Here is a 7,682-nt window from a genome sequence, read left to right as displayed (position 1 = left end):
ACTGTGCCACCGGGATGCCGCATAGCTTTCGGCGCGGGTTGGACTGTCAGTTATGGCCATGGAGACTGTGAGCAAAAATTCCAACTCTGGCTGCCCAACTGAGTCTCCTAAATCTGTATTTCGGCCCCTTATGTGAAAGTGGCCTGGTCTGGGGAAGTACCAAGCATCAATGAACCCTGCGGAAAATCAGGCCACGTTTATCGAGGCAGCCAGGCTTGAAACTTTGGCGTTAGGGTTTTGCAGTTATCTGGTTAATCCCAGCCCAGGTCCCACTTAAGCCTTCGTTGTGGTGTTGAGGCCTCGTGCTGACCTGCACAGGAGTGAATGGCATCCTGTTGCCAAGGCTGTCAGAAGGGTATAGTGATTTTTGGCACCCAATTTGAGACTCCGCAACGGGGGCTGATTTTCAGCAGATGAGTGCCCAGCACTTTCTGAAAAGCCAGGCCTGCTTATGAGATCTCAAAATCTCTGGTCACTTAAAGAATCTTGGCCTGTGTGTATAGTTTGTGCCATCACAACACTCCAGCTTGCCGGTGGGGGAAGCCACTGGCACGGTGTCTCGGACAGCTGGACTCATCAGGGTTGGGTGAAGGTGACAAAGGAATTGCAAAGTTTAATTGAAACTAGTAGTAGTTTTGCTCCAGGCATGAGGCTCATGCTCAAAATCAGGATTGTTCTTAGGTGCAAACCAAGGACACTTCCCAGGTTTGTCACTAAATTGAGCCTTTTCTTCTTCTTCTTCTTCTTCTTCTTCTTCAGGTTGAGGTTACTATTAATAGCGCAGATACAAAGTACCGGACAGCACTGATCTTGGAATGCAGATTCCCCTTGGGAGGGGGGTTTTCTTGTTGAATCATTTCTGGGCAGACGTGAAACCCGCAGGAAAACAGAGGTCAGACCAGCAGCTTCAGACAGAAAGATACTGCTCCGCTCTGTAAGGCAACGGGCGATCTTCCCACCGGGTCCTTGCTGCACTCCCACATCCTCATGCAAAGGGTGTTAGACACCTGGGAGGGTGAAGTGTCTATTGTGCTCTCCTATGGCCACGGTTTGAAGTCAGTCTATAAAGCAGTTAACAAGGCTGTGGGCTGTCTCTGTAGTGGAGGTGTAACCTACTGACCATTGGATGTTACGAGTCCCTCCAGTGGGTTAGAGAGACTCAGGGCTTTAGTGCCTCAGTGTGAGTCTTAGACCTTGTCTACACACACACGTGCTCTGGTTTAGCTAAGCCAGCATAAACCCCCTGTAGATACTCTTGTTTGGGTCTGTTTTGGTTTAGCTTCAACCTGTCCCTTATGATGATAGACCGGGCCTCAAAAAGCTGAACCAAAAGAAGCCTTATTTAAACTGAATTTCCAGGGCAGAAGTTATGAATTTTGCTCAGCTCTACCTCCAAGCTTCCCGCTGGAAGAATATGAGGCTTGTTGAAATTCCCAGCAGTAAGAGGAGAAGGTGCTGTGACTGACAGGCAGATGTTTGCACAGTACAGGGTAGCAAGAGCAAAATCTCCCTTCCAAGACAAGCCAGCACTAAGAGAAAACAGCACCAGAAAACTCGATACAAACCTGATCTTCCCGCATCACTGGCCTGAAGCAAGGCACAGCTGTGAAGGGGCAGGGTGAGAAAGTGCCATTCAGACTACATCAGCCTGGCGAGGGGAAGGATGGGGTTGTGGTTAAGGCACTGGATTGGGACTTAGCAGATTTGGATTCAATTCTTAGCTCAGCTGCTTGACCTTTGGTGTGTCACTGAATCTCTTTTGGGCCCCAGCTCCATGTCTGTAAAATGAGGATTGTTCTACTTCCTGCCTCCCACCTTTTGTCTGTCTCCTTTATTTAGACCTTAAGCACCCCCGGGCAGAGATTGTCTGTTGCTGTATCTCCGCACGGCTCTTGGTGTGATGGGACCGTGGTCTTGGCTGAATCCTCTAGGTGCCATCGTAACATGGGCTGGGATCTTCAGCACCTAGTTCTATGAGACCCCTTTGGAAATTCCAGACAGAATTAAGAATAGTCAATCTGACCCCTAGAGACGAAGCCAAACCAGCTACGTTAACGGCTGGACAAAGCGCCGCCCTTGAGTCACACTGCTCCCCCACGTCCTCTGTGGCTTTACTCCGACTGCAGGCTGCAAAGTATCTGTGTTAGTTCCGAGGCACCTCTGGGGAGGAGCTGACACGCTTGGGTGCTGTGGGATGCAAACGCCCAGCTGCAGCACTCCAAGATCTTGTTGCTGAACTTCACTCGATGCCAGCGTGGGGACTGGGCAGCCCAGACTAGTGACTCAGGATGAACAGCATGGGGGGGGACTAGGTGACCTCTCGAGCTCCCTTCCAGCCCTACGATTCTATGATTCTTTTCAAAAATACGTCGGTGGCTGAAGAAGCCACGGCCCATTTTCAGGGCAGTCCACTGAAAGCCCTTTGAAAATGGGCCTTTGATTCTTAGGTCATGTCGACGTTTTTGAACATTTTGCCTGAAATCTTATTATGAATGTCCCAGGCTGTGGAATACCAGGGATTCCTATATCTCACAAAGAAAGGAGGCCATCTCTCCTTCCACGTGGCCCTAAGGATGCTGTACAGTGGTCTTTCCAATGGGAGAAAAGCAGCTCATCTGTTTTGAAGGTGCACGTAGATACTGTAATCTCACAGGAACGCATCTGCGTGGACGGATTTAAAGAAGTGAACGTAGATTCCTTGCAGTTGGAAGCCTTTATTCAGTGCTAGCCCTCTGAAATCCAGGCCAGATGTCTGGGATTCACTCCTCTGAAGAGCTTGTGGCTGTCTGCAAAGCAATGAAATGATGCTACAATATCACTGGCCCAATCCAAAATCAAAGCAAAGTTCCTAAAGATTCAAACATGGCCACTGGAGATTTGCTGCTCAGACAAGACAAGGTCAGATCGATGTTGCCCACAAATCATAGAATCATAGAATATCCGGGTTGGAAGGGACCTCAGGAGGTATCTAGTCCAACCCCCTGCCAAAGTAGGACCAATCCCCAACTAAATCATCCAGCCGGGCCTGGTGATTCTGTCCTGTGAACTGAACACAGGGCTTTTCACTGGTAGTGGGCAGAGGCAGCAGGGGTACATGACTCAGGCTGTCTGGTGCCATTGACACCCCCCTTTTCTAGGACTCAACCCCGTATAGCATTGTGGTTGCTATTATTATTATTATTATTATTCCTATTAATGCCGCTATGCTTCCAGCACGCCCACCACTACTCCAGGGACAGACTGCTCCAGCTCCATCCATTCCCAGCACTCAACCGGGTCCTAGCGCCAAATGGGGCCCAACAGACCTGTCCTGCCGCTGGGGTTGGTGAACCAGACAACCGTTCCTCCACTCGGAGTGTACCACGGCACAGCCCGCTATTTCACCTACCCCAGTCCAAACTGGGAGGAACTGCCAAGGGAACAGCAGAGCAGACCTCAGAACAGGATACCAGACTTCTATGATTTAACCACTGCGCTGGACAATTACCTGTCGCTGGCCTGAAGAACTCAGCACAGAGTTACCTGAACTAAAATCGGTGCGGATCAATGCAAGAGCCGTCACCAGCAAACAATACACGGCCTCCTCAGTGATGAATCACCTGATACAGCCTGCATCACTGAGACCCATGAATCCAATCCATGCCCTTCCGGGCTGGTGAAAGAGCAACTGGTGCCACTCATGAGTGAGATAGCCACCACATACTTCAGGGAAGACATCGTCCCTTCTTCTTTCAGGCACGCAATAGTGAGACCAACACTGAAGAAACCCATCCTGGATACACTGGTTCTAGTCAACTACTGCCCAGTATCAAGCCCCCTGCTCTTGAGAAAGTGTCAAAGGCCAACTACAAGCTCATCTAATTCTATCAGGTCTAGGACGGGAACAGCTCTTGTGACACGGATGGATGATCTCCTGCTGTCAATGGACGAAGGGCAGACGTCTCTCTTCTGCCTTGATCTCCCTGCAGATTTCGACACTGTTGACCAGGAGAGATGTGGAAGGTGTCCAAGAGAATTCACTAAAATGCATTAAAATCCTTCCTGGAGGGGTGCACCCAAAGATTAGGCATGGGGAACTGCATCTCCATCAGTCACCCCCTCACTAGAGATGACCTGGACTTCGTTATGAATGCCTTTGTCACCTCCCATCTGGACTATAACAGGCAGCATACCTAGAAATGAAGCCACCAGCCCTCAGCAAAGTGCAGCTTGTCTCTCAGCAATACAGGCTACCACGAGCACACCAGACCTGTCCTCTACACTCTACACTGGCTTTCCATAGACTATGGGGTCAAATTCAAGGTCTTGGTCTTTCTTGTCAAGGTGCTCAGTGGTCTGGGACCAGCATTTCTGCAAGAGCTTGAAGCTCCAGGATGAGGTCTGTGGTGGACAGCTGTGCTCTTCTGGGACAATGGAGTTTTCTAGCTAAGGGTAAAGCTTATCTGTACAGGAGACTGAGCTTCCTTGGGGCGGTCCAAGACTGTAGAAAGAACTCCCACAGGAACCAAGGACCATCGCAAATCTCCCCGCCTTCCATGCCAAGTGCCCGTCACACTTCTCTGACTTCCCTTCTCTAACAGCAGCATGGACATTTAACAAAATGAAACCTACCAAAACTATCCACTCCACCGCGCACCCACTTCTGGGGGGAGGGACGGGGGATGAACCACGTGTGACCGATGGTCACGTTGCTTAATCCATGATGGAAGGTGCTTGGATACTGTAATGATGATGAGGGAGGGGTAAGAACCTACATAGAATAGAATGGAACTGCAAAAAATCAAGTTATTTATTCTTCAGCCAGCACTAGTGCCGCCTGTTTCAGCAAACCTCAGCAGGGAAGACCGTCTTTACCTGGGCTCGGTAACTGACCATGTGGTCTTTGGTTCACTTTGGGATAGTCTATAACCTAATTTTCTACAGTGAAAAAATCCAGCTGCTGGGGAGACCCAGCTCAGGGCAGAGGAGGACTCTGAGCTCTACTCTGGATGACCTTTTAAAGCAGTAACCCACAGTCGCTGGCGTATAAACTCGCCATGGTGCATAGTTTTGGTTTTGCCTCTTCCTGAGCAGACGTGAGGCTGCAGGGAGTTGTGGTTCTCGGCTGTCATCTGGGGACAAAACAAAACTCCAAGTCCTTTCAGCTTTCACGATTATCCAGGCCAATAACTGTGGTGAGGTGGTTGCTTTATATTCTGATGTTTGCTCTGAATGAAGTGTGGGGAACTCCTCCACAGATGCCCATAAATATGCCACCTGTCCCCACACATGCAGAAAAACACAACTTGCCCATGTACACCCACCCACAGAAATACTTTCCAGCTACACCCACCATAAATACACATCCTGGCTGCCCGTGCACACACAGACCCCCCCATATACTCTAGTTCAATCACAAGTTGTTGGCAGAATCACTGGGTGAAATCCTATGGCCACTCTTATGTAGATCAGACTAAATAGTCATAATGATCCCTTCTGGACTCAACAGCCGTGAATGAGATCTTCTGGGTACACACCCAGAGTACGCAAGGGGGATGCTACCGGAGTAAGGTTCTACGTCACACGAATAAAGACAGCAGGATCTCGGTTAGAAACTCCAGTGCAAGTTTTGCAGTCAGACCTGAATAACATGCTTTCCTCACTTTGTGAGAATCTTAAAGAGGGACTTGGAACATTACACACATGTTTTATCACCTGCTGAAGGGAAAAGAACATTAACATTACTAGCCAGAGGCTTCTTCAGAACAGCCACTGGAGACTCGAGATGTTTCAGTGGGTCAGAACTTTCCAAATTTTGATGGAACTTTGATAGAAAATGAAATAAGATAAATTTTTCACAAGTTTTTTTTTTGGGGGGGGAACAGAAGGGAGGATGAAAATTCATCTCATTTCTTGACCAGCTGTAGCGCAGCTCAGAGGATTTTGAAATTTAAAGTTTCAATGAAAATTTTTCATTATAAAAACAGAGATCAATTTTTCACAAAACTTGTTATGAAAAATGTTTCTCTTACTCAACCAACTCATAGACTCATAGACTTTAAGGTCAGAAGGGACCATTATGATCATCTAGTCTGATCTCCTGCACAATGCAGGCCATACAATCTCACCCATCCACTTCTATAACAAACCCCTAACCTATGTCTGAGTTACTGAAGTCCTCAAATTGTGGTTTGTAGACCTCAAGCTGCAGCGAATCCTCCAGCAAGTGACCCATGCCCCATGCTGCGGAGGAAGGCGAAAAACCTCCAGGGCCTCTGCCAATCTTCCCTGTAGGAAAATTCCTTCCTGACCCCAAATGTGGCGATCAGTTGGGGCGAGACTCACCAGCCAGCACCCAGGAAAGAATTCTCTGTAGTAGCTCAGATCCCACCCCATCTAACATCCCATCACAGACCACTGGGCATACTTACCTGCTGATAATTTGGCAATTGATCTTTGATTAATTGCCAAAATTAGGCTATCCCAGCATACCATCCCCTCCATAAACTTATCAAGCTTAGTCTTAAAGCCAGATATGTCTTTTGCCCCCACTACTCCCCTTGGAAGGCTGTTCTAGAACTTCACTCCTCTACTGGTTAGAAACCTTCATCTAATTTCAAGTCTAGAAAGCCTGTTTAGAAAGCAGGAGCATGCAGTGAATCCTGGCATCTGAGCTTCTGGTATAGGCGAAGAAGCACGTGCAGTGAATTACTACAGAAAGCATATGTGGCAAAGCCTCAAAGGATATTTGCTCAAGAAAAATCTATGTCTGTCTTGGAGTTCACCTGCACCCCATTGCTCTGCATCCTGGTGGGATTCCCTTTCTGTTGATCTAGCCAGCAGATCTCTAGTTTGTCATGTAGGTGACAGTAGCTGAGGCCGGGCCTTGTTAGGAAAAAATAGCTGCAGGCAATGCAGTGACAGTGGGAAGAAACATTGACTATGGTCAGTTTGTTCTAAAGGTCTGTTTTACCACACGCTGCAGAAAGGATGTCAGTGTGTTCCCATTAAATGAGGACTGGCCCTGCCTCTTCTCTGAGTGTGAGAAGACGCCAAGTGGGCGAAAGGTGAAACAAAGTCATTTTGTCATCATCCTTGTGGTTTCGTTGCTTGCAGTTTCTCATTATACTAGACACAACTAAATGCTGATTATTAAAAACACAACCTGGCAACACGAGATTTAGCATTCCTAGAGTTCCAGGCCAGAATGGACGTTAGATCAACTAGACTGACCTCCTGTAAACCCCACCCAGATAGCCCTGTACTGAACCCAGTGACTAATTTGATCATAGCATTTCAGCCCTCCAAGGACAGCACTAGTGTGTGCCAGAGGCAGAGAACAGGCAGGACTGAGGTGCTACCAGCGCCCAAAGCCCCTGCACTGGCAGGGAAGTCATTAGGTGAACCATGCCCAGATAATCCAAGCGGGCGACCCAGGCTCCATGCTGCAGAGGAAGGTGAAAAACCCAACGTCCCTGCCGAGCTGACCTGTGGGAAGATTCCTTCCCAACCCCAAAGCTGCAGATCAGTAAGACCCTGAACATGTGAGCAAGACCCACCAGCCAGGAACAGAAAGGGGATTCTCTGTACCGCCTCAGAGCACTGGTCCTCACCCTGTCCTGCGTCCTGTCTCCAGCTGGGGATGAGGGAGCCTAGGGAAATGGTGCTACAGGGAATAGTGACGTCTGCTGATGGTACTGCGT

The sequence above is a fragment of the Mauremys reevesii genome, linkage group 23, assembly GCF_016161935.1.
Source record: "Mauremys reevesii isolate NIE-2019 linkage group 23, ASM1616193v1, whole genome shotgun sequence".
Classification (NCBI taxonomy): domain Eukaryota; kingdom Metazoa; phylum Chordata; order Testudines; family Geoemydidae; genus Mauremys; species Mauremys reevesii.
Note: the sequence above shows the minus strand (reverse complement) of the source record.